At 37.1% G+C, this 14,335-nt stretch overlaps 1 pseudogene across 1 annotated transcript; it reads left to right on the plus strand.

The window, feature by feature from the left end:
- The first annotated feature begins 1,981 nt into the window (after positions 1-1,981).
- On the plus strand, positions 1,982-5,329 carry LOC137730489 (chlorophyllase-2-like; annotated as a pseudogene). The gene is made up of 2 exons (XR_015957604.1): positions 1,982-2,408; positions 4,572-5,329. The product of XR_015957604.1 is annotated as a chlorophyllase-2-like (transcript).
- Positions 5,330-14,335: the final 9,006 nt, after the last annotated feature.

The raw sequence follows: 14,335 nt of genomic DNA on the forward strand, positions 1-14,335 counted from the left end.
CTTGCAAATCTTCATTAGCGACTTTTCCACTCGACTTCTCAGAAGAGGTCAGGTGCTCTAGGATTGCAGGGCTGTGTAGTGAAGGAAAGCCCTCTGGGTGATCTGTCATGCTTGCTTCTGTTGGATAGAAAGGTTGTTTAAATTCCACCTTCCACCTGAACGTTCGATCCTTCCTTCGTCTTGGCATACAATATCACAAAATGTGTCCCATCGGGCATGCCAAAACTATGTTCGGGCCAGATCTGTCCCTCGCATAGCTTCCCAGGGTCTTGTCTGTCCAACAAGGTTTGTTGCTTTGTGTGCTGCAATATGAGTTTGCTGTTAGTTTGAATGGTGCCTTTGTGTGGCCTTTGTTAGGCCTTAAGGCTCACAATCAAAGCTAGCATGGATCTGAGCGTGCCGCTATTATCTTTGTATAACAGGTTGTTCTTTTTTAGTTTTGAACTGGGTTGATTACTTACACCACAAGCTACTTAGACTTCTTGATTCTCAATAGATTGTTACAGATGGGTTAAGTCTGTATAAAGTTCTTTTCTTGCCTTGTAAACAAGGACTTTTACTCATGATATCATATGTCCAAATAAAGGGAGTTCAAGGCCATTTCAACCATTTCTTTGATTGAAGTTAACACCAAAGAAGTATAGTTGATTAGCTTAGCCAAATTAACCATAACTTTGAATGAAAGCCAATTTAAAATACAAAGGAAGATGCATCAAACAACAGATGTACTTTATATAAGCACAAACAAAAGAGAATCGGGCAAGATTATAACCTTGTCGGGCAAGGTTCAACTTTTTGCAACCATTTCTCTTTGTGTTTTACAGAGGTTGTAATCTTTGGAGGATGAAAAGTAAAACAAGTTCATTAAAGAGATTCGATACTACAATACTGGAAAAGTAACAGAGCTTCTAAAACTCGACAAAAGATGGCTTTCTATGGTGAATCTATAACTAAAAGGGTAGAGTCTGGACAAACTAAAACTTTCTGGTTTCTGGCTTGTCTGAGAGCAAAGTGGGATGTCTTTTGATTGATTAGTTGAGTGTCCTTGTCTCTAGTGTCCCTTGCTACTTTTATAGACCTCTTAGCCCGACTATCCAAGTTTTGCCTTCTAGTAATGGCCCTCGGAGGATAGTGAGTCACCAATTATTTACTTATCTTTGCCCTTGAAAAGTGCTTTTTGCTGGAGGTAAGCTACTCTCTGTCGCCCATCACTTCCCACATAGGCTTGTTGCCTATTCTTTGCAAAAAAATGGTTTTTAATTCTTCCTTGGTTGTCAATTTGCTTGAGCCCAATCTTCTCTTTGCTTTTTGTGTTCTTGGGCCATCATCACTAAGCCCAATATTAAATATCCACCGAAACAAGGTGGAAAAAGGAAGAAGATGAAGGGATTTTTGTGTGTGTTGTTTGAAAGGTGAGAAAGCGTGGGAAAATGAGGGTAAATAGTGTTGTACGAAGAAAGAATGTGGTGGAAACATTTACTCATGTTTACCCTAAAAGCTAAAAGTGATTCCTTTAAAGTCTTCGAGGCTTTGGATAGTTTGACTAATGGTAATTATGGAATGTGAAGTTAATAAATAAAGATTTTGTGTGTATAGTGTGTGAGAAGTTAAAAAAACGTGTTATTGTTTGCATGTAGAGTGTCCAACAACAAAAATCCCTTCATATTATCCTAAACCCTAAACACATGATTAAATACAGTGTGGGAGGAGTTTAAAAAAAAAAAAAAAAAAAAGACGTGTGTTTATCATTTTTCTAATTAAAATGAGTTTGTTATGACGTTGAATTGAAAATAAAAATCCAACCTAACCCACCATACAGATTTGGGCCCAATACAAAATCCATTATGGCCTAGACCTTGAGAGTGCACCCAAATATGAAATGTAGAACAGTCCAACTTCAAGGAAAACATATTTGGGTCAGAAATTAAACCTCTTTGAGGTCGCTTTAGCATTCAGCCTTGTAAATATCTTCAGACATTGGTCCTCAACGATAAAAACTTCAACTTATCACAGGTGAGGTTGTAAATTCATGCCATTATCCTAAAGCTTTTGCAAACAAAAAGTTTTATGCTCTTACCATGACAGTCATGTCCTCCTCCACTTCTTCTTCTTCGATTGCCAGATCTGGCACAAATGTTTTTGAAATTGGAAAATACAACGTAGTCCTCCAGATAGTTGAAGCAGCAGAGAGGAGTGCATGCAGCAGCAAAACCAAGTCGTCGTCGTCGTCAATTCCTCCTCTTAAAAATCCTCCGCCTCCAAAACCTCTATTGATTGGCATGCCTTGTGAAGCTACTGGAAAGTTACCGATGTTGCTGCTCCTCCATGGTTACCTTCTCTCCAACTCTTTCTATTCTCAGCTTATCAACCACATCACTTCTCATGGCTTCATTGTCATTGCCCCTCAGGTTTTCTCTCTCTCTCTCTCTCTCTCTCCAATCAAATAGTATTTCAATTGTGCCTTTAGACCCTCTGTACAATTACACATACCATAGTTTTTATGATCAGTTCAATTATTCTTAATTTTAGTCTGGTAGAATTAACTTAATTAGCATACTAAACCTTCCATTTTTTCCAATTATCTTATAAGCATTTGCATTTTATTAGCCACTGGATGATAGAGGTGTCTGATACAAGCAATATTGGTTGGGTAGTAATTTTCAAACTCCGTTTCACCGATGCACTTTTCTCTTTGTTTCTGTCCCTTGATTATCTTCAACTTATTCAATTCAAATGGGATAAAAGAAAAAGGAGCGTAGGTGGACAAAAAATGAGTGCAAAAATCAGTTCTCTATCAGTGAAGAGAAAAAAGAACATATACAGGACCCAAATACAAGGCTATTGTTGGCCACTTGCGCTAGTCACTGTCAATAGTTGCCTTAGTCTATAAGATAAAAGCTGGTTTGGTATTGATGTGCTGCGAGAATAAGCTCATTTTTGCTGTTTCACGTTTTCACCTTTTTTCATCCAAAACTGTGAAAATAAGCTGTTTTTAAGTATTTACCAAACACCTTTTTGAGCTCAGCTTTTTTTTATACCTACTTTTTATAAAAGTACCCCAATATCAAATCAGTACAAAGTGTAAGCCACACACACTGGAGGCTTCTTCTGTCTTGTTGGGGACTAAGTTTTAAGTAAACAAAGCAAAAATATTACATGTCTTGATTGGTATATCGTATGAACTGAAAACTCCCAAGTGGCTCAATCCTTTGTCAGATAGATACTAGGATCTAAATTACTGTCTTTTTCTATTTTTGATCATTGAAGTCCACTTTTTTGCATACTAAACCGAAACTCTCATTGAAAACCTAACTTTTACGGATCGCAGTTTCAATAATCCTACGACATAATAAACAGAAACAGCAATAAATTAAAACTAAGAACAAAGAATTTTATGAGGAAAAAACTCTTAAACAAATGATGAGAAAACCCTCAGAGCACACAACTAGGTAATCATGATCCACTAAGGAAAAAAGACTTGTACAAGACTCAACAGACACTTACTACACTTGAAGTTCCCTCCTGTACTTTGGTTATTGTAGAACGCCGTTCTTACTTTGCCTGCTTTTAGATGAATACGTTTGGCACAGATGATCCTCCTCACAAGTAAAGGATGCACACAGTTTTGTTTCACAGGTGAATTATATGATATGATGATCACCTGATTTCTAAAGCCTCACAAAGATTGCAGTCAAAATTTAACCCTAGAAGAGAACAGACCTTTGCCCTCAACATGCAGCACATGTATTCTTAGAATATGCAAAAGTAAATTTCAACAATACAGACTTTTTTATTTAATGAGAAATTGAAGCCTAAGAAATAGAACTTCAATCAAAGATAATCTGTCAATCTTTTTTTTTTTTTCTTCTCACAAATGACTCAAATATACTTTCCTACAAAAACTACCCAAAAAAAACTCTTGAGTCCCTTAAATCTTTCATATCAAACGGGTTCTTAACGTTAACATATTTGATCTCACAGTCCAAATAAAGTTCAATCACATAAACATGATTTCCTAAATGAATGCATGTGATTTTTACCTTAAGAAGTTCACGAAATCAACTTCAATGATGTTGCCGTGCAAACCAAAGACTCGTTTAGAAGTGTTTTTAAAATATTTTTAGAACCAATCCTTAGTCAAATTGCTAATGAATCTTGAAAAAGCACTTAAAGTGCTTCCCGAAATAAGCACATAATTGGTGCTCCTTTGAGATAACATTTTAAATGCTTTCAGAACCCAAATTTTTTCTTTAAAAGCACTTTCAATTATTTTAAAAGCACTTCCAAACAAGCCTCAAATCTTCTTCACTTAGACCTAAAACTTAGGATGAAACCGAAATTCAAGACTAATTATTACAGACACATATTATACAAAGTCTAGAAATTAGACAACTAGAAAGCTTGGGCTTTCACGCATTCAAATTTTCTGTTCACATTAAGATGAGTTTGAGAGACTCACATGCTTCACAAAACATTTTCGAGTGCGACTGTCACAGGTTAAAATGTTATAATTCTTTAGAATGCATCTAATTTTGTTTTATTGACAAGTAATTGATCTTTGTTCTTAACAGTTATATACCATAGTTGGACCAAACTCAAGTGATGAGATCAAGTCCACAGCTGCAATAATAAACTGGTTATCTGAAGGACTTTAGCCCTTGCTTCCACCCAATGTTCAGGCAAATCTAAGCAAGCTAGCACTCGCTGGCCATAGCCGCAAAGACAAGGTTTCGTTTGCACTAGCTTTAGGGAAAGAAGAAACTAGCACCAGCTTGAAGTTTTCAACCCTAATAGGCATTGACCCAGTGGATGGAATGGACACAGGGAAACAAACCCCTCCACCGATGCTAACCTATGTTCCTCAGTCATTCGATCTTGAGATGCCTGTGATGGTGATTGGTTCAGGTTTAGGTGAAGTGAAAAGGAACATTTTGTTTCCTCCTTGTGCTCCAAAGGGTGTAAACCATGAGGACTTCTTCAACGAATGCTGGAAACTGGCTTGTTATTTTGTGGCAAAGGATTATGGCCATCTTGACATGCTAGATGATCATACCAAGGGGATTACAGGGAAAGCTACGTATTGTTTATGCAAAAATGGGAAGTCTAGGCAGCCCATGAGGAGGTTTGTTGGAGGGGTTATGGTTGCTTTCATAAAAGCTTATTTAGAAGGCGATAGCAGTTGGCTATGAGAGAAGGGGTTGAGACTTTGCCAATAGAGCTTCAAAGTGTCAAATTTCTTTTGTGAAATTTAGATGCATTCTAGATATGTTACTTGCTTCATTACAATTTTGATAAGGATGCTTCAATTAATTGCATTTTGCTTTTTGAATTTGAACGTAATGCATAGTCCGCAGATGTGAGTGTAACCCATCACCCCAATATAACATCAAACCAGACGTGCATTGTTTGCTTTTAGCCTGAGGAATAGAAGTTCTTGGAATGGAAAAACCAAAAGCTCTTACGCAGCTGGTAATCGAACTTTTGCTCAATGGAATTATAGGAATTCATAGGGTATGTTAAAAACTTTAGACTAGTATTTACATTCGGAATTGCTCAATAGTTTGCACTCGAAGGACCACACGTTACTTTGATCTGTATTGCAAAAGTTGACAGTAGGTTACAACACTATGCCAAGGAATCAAATTCGGCATTTGTGTTTTCATTCATGGATAGACTAAATTTATGTGTCATAATCATTTTGATAACTAACAAATGTGCTTGATCCAACTTCTCTATATGAAACCTTTTCTTTTCGTTAGTTATAGAGCTGTTGGTTGCTCAATCTCTCTTTTCTTCATTTATATTCGTAAACCGCATTGAACTTGTTATTAGGACAATCTAGTATGGCACCGTACACAATATAACTTATCCAAATGCACGATAATGCGAAGGATAATTTTGCACAATTCAATCCGCTACAACATGCCAACCAAACTTTAACGTTTTATACATAGCTAAGGCTGATGATATGATTATATAGGAGCTGTATTAGTTTTTGAAACGAAAAGTTTCTGCTGATTTCTATCATTTGCTCTTTATTTTTCTTTTCATTCCCTGTTTCTATGTCTCAATATGGGCATTTTTTTGTTTGTGTTTCTGCCTTTAGTATTCATCATTGGTTACTTATTTATGTATGAATTTTTATCACAAATGGTCCCTGAGATTGATCAAACTCATCATTTTGGTCCTCACTTTCAAAATCAATAAATGTCATCTCTAAGATTCACTACTCCACATCAGTTTGGCCCCTTCGTTAAGATCCCTCAACTATTCTATTAGTTTGTATGTGGGACTCACAAATCCAATGAAATGATGACACGTGGATTACACAAAATAAGGGTTTTTTTTTTCGCAAATGGTCCCTGACATTGATTAAACTCCTTATTTTGGTCCCTGATTTTCAAAAACCAATAAATTTGGTCCCTAACTTTCACTACTGTACATCAATTTAGTCATTCCTTTGGTCCCTAACTTTCACTACCGTACATCAATTTAGTCATTCCTTAAAAAATTTCCTTAATATTTTTTGTTTGTGTGCTAATGTGGTCCCACTAATCCAATCATATGGCTAGTTTTGGTTTTTGTTTTTTATTTTACTTTTATTTATAAATCTTAAAAAAAAAAATAGTTTCTTATAGTTAATTCATGCGGCGCCAGATGATTGGATTAGTGGGACAAAAAATATTGACAAAACTTTAATGGAAGGATTAAATTAACATGTGGTATTGAAAGTCAAGAACCAAATTTATTAATTTTTGAAATTCAGGGACCAAAATGAGGAGTTTGATCAATGTCAGGGACCATTTATGATAAAACCCCTTATTTTGTGTAATCCACGTGTCACTATTTTATTGAATTTGTGGGTCTCACATATAAACTAACAGAATAGGTGATGAAATCTTAACAGAATGACCAAATTGATGTGCAGTAATGAATGTCAGGGATGACATTGATTGATTTTGAAAGTGAGAGACCAAAATGATGAGTTCGATCAATCTCAGGAACCATTTGTGATAAAAACCCTTTATGTATTTATTTACTTCATGTTATAGATCTTTGGTTGAAATAGATTAACACCGACACTGGCTGGCTTGTTGTGGGTACCAGAGCGCTCTGTTATTGCAGTTTTTGGTCAGTCTCAAACTCTAATTTTAGGGGGATGAAGATGTATGTCTTTTAACTTTTTACTTGTTTCAAATTAGGTTAGTTTCTAAGAATTTCTGTTTTTAAGGCTTTTGTAGAAGTTTCATATTATTTTTTCTTAATGTTGGGAATGTTATAAATTCCAAATTTAAACAAATTCTTGCCGAGTACAGTCCAACACCGTTGTGTTTACCAATTTTGATGTGCTCCACTTTCTAACGTCCAAGGGGGCTTCAAAAGGTCTAGCATAGGTTCTTGTTAATGTAGCTCCATCCGAGTACAAGGTAGTAATGATATTTATGTTTCCACCACTCATTTCTTTTTAGGTAAATTATACAAAACTACATTAACTATAGGTCAAACCACACTATCATACCTCATCTTTTAAAAATGACAATGTCATACATCATCTTTAGAATTTGTTGCAATGTTATACCTCCGTTAGTTTGTCCGTGAATTTCTCAGTTAAATGTTGACCTGGCTTGATGCGGGGCCCAATTCCTCACCCATATGGATTCCATGTGGCACCACACCCAAAGTTTTCTCGCAAAAAATGAACACGTTAGAAATATATATATATATATATATATATATATATATATATATATATATATATATATATATATATATATATATATATATATATATATATATATATATATAATTTGAACCCACCAAAAAGTGAGAAAAAGGTGATCTAACATTTTAAGCATAGATTATCATCCTTGACCCTAAATTTGAAAAATCTCACCCAAAAATAATGATATAACCACAACAAAACTAGTGTATTCAAGCACAAACTACTCATCATTTATGAAGAAAAATATGAAATGGGCCAAATTATGCATAAAACCTGCTTAATTATCTAGAAATTCATAAACCTGTTAAAAAAACTAACTGAATTCATCTAGCATCTCCAACCAACATTACAAAGCCTACTAAATTCATAAAAGCCTGCCACATCATCAATTCAATTCACAAAAGACCTACTGGATGCATAAAACCTATTCTAGCATTACAATTCCTTTACAAAAAACAACCATTTGTGCAAAAAAAAAAAAACTAGAGGTTGGATTGCTTTGTATTTCTATGCTTAGTGCCTTTGGATGATTCGTTTATTGGTTTGCTTGGTCTTTCTCTGCTTGGTGCCTTTAGATGATTCAACTACTAATTGTGATGCCTAAATCCAAAGTTCATTAAAACTATAAGAGACAAAGTAAGGGCTTTAACTAAATCCAAATGTTTTACAACTAAGGAAATTGTTAGGTTTTTACCTTTGTTTTCCTTGTCCTCTTTCTAGGTGCAGCTTTGGCTGGATTTGTTGATGGTGATTGTCCTTGAGCAGATGTAGATGCCTACAAAGCAATTTAAATGATTAAGAATCTGAAATGATATTAAAGGATTTAAAAAACCAGATAAAGTAGAAAATGTTACCTGTTTGTCCCTTGGAGGAAGATGTATAGGATGGGTTCTTGCGTTATGTTCTTCCTTTTTGCATATGGTACATTTCAAATTACCTTGCCATTTCCTTCCTAACTTAAGTGGTTGAGGAGGACCTTGAGGATTATTGGTTGAGTTTGTGGAAGTTTGTTCACCCTTATTGTCCCTCTCAACAGCCTCTTTGTTTCTCCTCTTCCTTGGCCTTCCAAGTTGCCTTGTATAAGCTAAAGGCAATATTGGTAGGTTTTCAGTTTCCTCCCACAAAGACATCTCATTTATCAGCATTACTAAATGAGAATACACCTCTAAGTACCGTGGCTTCGAATAATAAGCATCGACATAGTCCTCTAGTTTTTCTCTCTTGAAATTTATGGCAGCTATTGCATGGTTGCGTGGGATTCCTGTCAAGCCATACTTTTTGCAAGAACAGGTCTTCTCAACCAAGTCAACTATATATTGCTCCCCCTTCCAACATCAATTTGAAATTTAGTGCCCCCTGACCATTGTGCAATGCACCTGCTACTTTGAATTTTGGCTTCCTCCAACTTCTTCTTGATTTTAGGACAGAGATCTCCAATTTTGCGTTCACCATTATATCCCTTCTTATCTAAATTCTCTTCATTAACAGTGTGTGAATAAGGAGTAGCATGGTGATAATAGGTTTTTGTCTTGGCACAAGTATGACTATTGAAACTTTCACAGAGATTGTTCAACAATATGTCACACTTGGGATAGGTTTAAAAATGGAACTTGCTCCATTGATGTGCAAGCTTTTTCCCCAACCAATTGTAGGCCTTTTCATCTAGCTTCTTCATATCCTCCATTGTGTTTTTTGAAGTGGGGAACTGTTGTTGTTCTGGTTATTGACCATAGAGTATCCTTCAAAGTTTTCCCCTTTAACAGATTTCTAAAGTTAGTATACAAATGTCTCACGCAAAATCTGTGGTGGGAATTAAGGAGGACTTTTTGAAAGGCCGGAATTAACCCTTTTGCTTATCACTGATCAATGTCCATCCTTGTTGATTGACAATACCAACATCAACGGCCAGTAACTTTAAGAACCAAATCCAACTGATCTTATTCTCTATTTCTACCACTGCGTACACTAAAACTGTTTCATCCTAACAACACAAAGTAGGTGACCTCCATTTACACCCTTTAAATGGCACCCATCTAATCCTATCAATTGTCTGCCCCTTGACTTAAACCCCTTTTTGCATGCCCCCAAGCACACATATATCCTTTGGAACCTCTGCTTATCCAACTTCACCTTCACTGTGCTTCCAGGGTTAGTCTTCCTCACTTCTTGAGCAAAATCCCACAACTTTGTGTATTGCTCTGCATGTTTTCTCTCAATGATCTTCAAAGCCCTATCTAAAGCCCTGTAAGCCTTCATTTTTGTACAACCGTGATTCCACTCTAATTCAACAGTTGCTAAAAAGGAATCCAGAAGCCATATGAGATTATCTTGTCCATGAACAAATCCGTCAGCAAAGGAGACTTCAAGTTCTTGTTTTCCCAAGTTTTCCCAAGTTTTCCCACAGATATGGTGATCAAGTATGATCTTTATCTGTGTGTTGTTTAAACCATAGATTTTTCCAGCACAACACTTCCAAGGGTAGCCTTTTGCACACTTTGCTATGACTTTCAACTTCTCATTCCTAGAAAAATGGATTTCCCATATCCATTCACTAAGGAGTACATAATGATAGTTCGCTTGAATTGCACATGATCCCTGAAAACAAGCCCTAGTGTAAGAGTGGGATTCTTCATGTCTGTTTTCTCATTAAACTCTGGAAAGTGCTCATGTTTTTTGCCTCATTCATCATCTTCAAAGTGTACACTCTCCAGGGCATCAAAGTTATAGTTTGGATCATCAACCACATTTTATTCCACAATTGTAGTATCAACTTCTTCTTCCCTTTGCTCTTCTTCTCTTTCCCAGTTTTGCTCAGATTACCTGGCATTTCTTTAGTCATAATCCTTTTCATCTGTTTGCTCAGAGTTCCTTTCTTTTCTGTGCTCATGTTCTCTTTCATTTTCTTCCACAATGCCATCAAACTTGGAAAACACTGGGTTATCAGCATCACTCCCATATTCACTCTCTTCAAACTCACTATCATCTTCTTCAGCAGCTTATTCATTATCTTCTTCAACATTCCCCTCAAAACTAATAGGTACATCAAAAAAGACTTCAGCATCCTCATCTCCTACCTCAGTATCCCCTTCTCCTACCTCAGCCACAAATTTTCCCTTATTCTCCTTTGGCCCTTCACCAATTTTCTCTTTCTGACCACAGAATCAACACTTGTCTCTCCTACCTCAAGCACACATGTTTACACTAGTTGAGATGTGCAACAATTATCCACTTCTGGCTCTTCAGTAGCTAGCAAGCCTCTATATCTTCTTGGTTTAAGTGATGTTGGCCCGACATTCTCCTTTGAACCATTTACCTCCTTAATTACCAATTTACTTGGACCACTGACTTCCATGGACTTCAGAAACTATTGCTCTTGGGTTACGGCTTCTTCTGTTGTCAATTCTTCGATGTACATCTCAATCACTCTATCTTTTGGAACAAAATTGCACATCATCTAAACATCAGAATCGCTTTGAATCGGCTTCAAACCATTGCAAAGGTCCATGTTAGGAATCTTATAATAGTAGTTCATGAACTACTCACTATATCCAACTGCCTCCACCATATCATCTATCACAGGCAATGACATTAGGTATGTATCACAGTTATCTATATATGTCACATTTCCCTTAGCATAGAGGTCATAATTTATCTCCCCACCATGACGCAATTCAATAAAGAATAGTTTGGGATATACTAAAATTCACAAAAACAAACCCTAATTAAAAGCCAACAACAAACAAAAGTAATTGCATTTTATATAATTAGAAGCCAACAAAAACCAAAGCAAAAGATTCTTCACAAAACAAAGCACATGACTAAGAAATGTTACACCCTACCCCCAATTATTTTGTAAATTTCATATTTTCCCCAAAAGGTTTTTAAAATTTATTTTTGGTCCCTTATCCTGATCTAATTCGGACCCTTTATCTCGATTTCTTTTCTCCCCCACGCTGCCACGTGGCAAACACCCAACTCCCATTCTCTTTCTCTTTTCCCAATCTGCATGTCTCTGTCACTCTCGCTGTCTCTCTGTCACTCTCTGTATCACCTTCCCTTAACTCTCTCTCCCTCTCTGCTCTTTCCATCTCAGTCCCCTCTGAGGGCTTTTCTCACCAACAAACAACACCACCATCCTTGAGCTCCCTTCCGGCATCATTGAAACTCAACGAAGGCGAAAGAGTTATTGAGCTCCAGTATGGAGGATGAGCTTCGAAGTATTTTCTCAAATTCCAGTCACGATGGTAAGTTCTAAACCCTTTTGATCGTCTTTCCCTCATCACTGGTTGAAAACTAACCACTTTGTACTTGCTTTAGACGTCAAAACCAAGAAGAACTAGTTCGGGGATACTTTCTCAGTTTTCCCAGCTAACGCTGCCCCTTTCGAGGCAATTTCCGGTCAAATTGTGGCGAATTGGCTAGCGTGCAAGGTATCAATCTCTTCGTCTCGTCGAGTACTACAACTTTCCTTTTTGTTTCACCTAATTTTGTTAAGTATTGAAGAAGTTATATCCATTTGTATCTTACCTAGTTTCTGGCGGACACCCGTGGCTTCCATGCTGTTTTCCGGCCAACTCCGGCCACAATGATGGGAACTAAGGGTATATTTCGATTCCTTACCTTCGGGGCTTCAATTTGGTATATTGAATGACATGTTTTGGTTGAGTTTTGAGCTCCATCGGAGCTTGGGAATTCTCCAGCCGAAATCCGGCCTTCTCCTTCCTTGGAATCCGGTGACCCACCAAACCGAAGGCCTTTGGGCCTTTCCTGCCGAGCCCAACCTAAACCCATTTCCTTTTTATTTTAATTTTAGTTAAATTGTTTTAAACCAAATAGGGCCCTTTGGGCCATTTTTTGTTAAGGGCTTGAGCCCAATCCCCCTAAACCCTTTCAAAACAGGCCTTTGGGCCTTGGGAAAATTAAGGCCTTCGGCCCGTGTAGCAAAACCCTAAACCCTTGGGCTTTAGGACCTAAGCCCTAATCCAGATCCAAACCCTAAGCCCAAGACCCTTTGACCCGGTTTGACTATTTGACCGGTTGACTCGGTTAACGGTCAGCGTTAACTTTGATCGATCAACGGTCAACGTTGACTTTTTCGAGTTTTCGTCCCAGACCCTCCTAGGCTAATTTCGACGTCCTAAACCTGTTTCTGATGTCTTTTTTTTCCAAAATAAGTCATTTGAGTAGAGTTTGACTAAATATACCCTTTATGTGCTTAGGGGCAATTAATTGTGGCGTTTCCATCTTTGCTAATTGCGTGGCTCTTCGGCAGCTGAGTAATGTGAGTGGACCCCTTCTAAAATTACATGATTTCATAGTTTAATTGCATAAATGAAAAGCATGCCTTACGAGTTTATGGATTGATTTTATGTTAAGCATGTTTATTGAAATGTTGATTATCGTCTCGTTATTTTGTAAGGAATTAATTGTTGGCCTATATTGAGCTATAGTTTGATATATCGTATTTTCTATAAAAACCATGAACTGGTAGACTATCTGATGGATGATGATAGGATGCTAGAACATGTTTTAGAAACCCCTCTTTATAGTATAGACGATGGATGACTTTATACTATGAAGTGGTTATTTTTTAGAGGCATAACTATTTGTGCGTACCTAGTGGACACTATGCCGCCTGGGGCGAGGATCTGGTGTTGGCAATTAGGTCGGGAGAAATAATCGCTAGCTACGGGCTGAGGGACACGGAGCAAGCATTGGGCCGGGAGTTGGTAATCTCTGGCTACAGGCGCAGAGACCACGGTGCTGGCATAGGACTGGGAGTTATATTTATTCAGTGAACTTACTAGCAGCACACCGCACTTACGAGACGATCTGTGAGACGATTAATATTTTGATTTCCGCGATGTTTTTCCGCGATATGTCTTTTGAGATGTTTTTGGCATGCTAGGGTTTTCAGTAAACCTATCACTTTTTATGCTAGTAGTTTTCATTATTAAAACTTGGGGGTTAGTATGTTCACAACTGTTTTCGTATTATGTATGCATATAAACTTGGTCCACTCACCTTTGTTTTACGCCCCCATTTAGGTCTTAGAATCGAGGCATACAATCCCGGCGTCAAGGCACTTCAACATCGGCATCTTCGAGCCGTCTCGGTGTAGGACCCACTCCTTTATTCATTCAATTTTATATTATTTCTTTTAGTGTTCTAATTAGCTGTATGCTCTGAACACGTTCCTAAATTGTTAATTCATTGTATTTCAATTCATAACCCTTATTTATTTCTTATTCTTAGCTTTTGTATCAATTAATGGCTTTCGTCACTCTCGGGTGTCAGCCAGCACGTGTCTATCCTGGTATTCGGGCAATATCAGGGTCGGGGCGTGTCAAGAAAAGCCAAAGCTGACACACTATATGCAAACAGCCAAAACACAGTAACCATTTCTTAACAAAAATAATCAAAGCACTAAAGCAACAAACCACCTTATCTTGACAAGAATAAACAAAGCAACAAAGCAATAAACCACCTTATATCAACAAGAATAAACAAAGCAACTAACCCATTATACAACAACCCAGTAACCATTTCAAATTAAGAAAGCATAAAACCACATTTTCAAACAAGAATAAACAAAGCTACAAACCCATTATC

This window comes from Pyrus communis, chromosome 16, assembly GCF_041283825.1.
Source record: "Pyrus communis isolate YQ-2024b chromosome 16, ASM4128382v1, whole genome shotgun sequence".
Lineage (NCBI taxonomy): Eukaryota > Viridiplantae > Streptophyta > Magnoliopsida > Rosales > Rosaceae > Pyrus > Pyrus communis.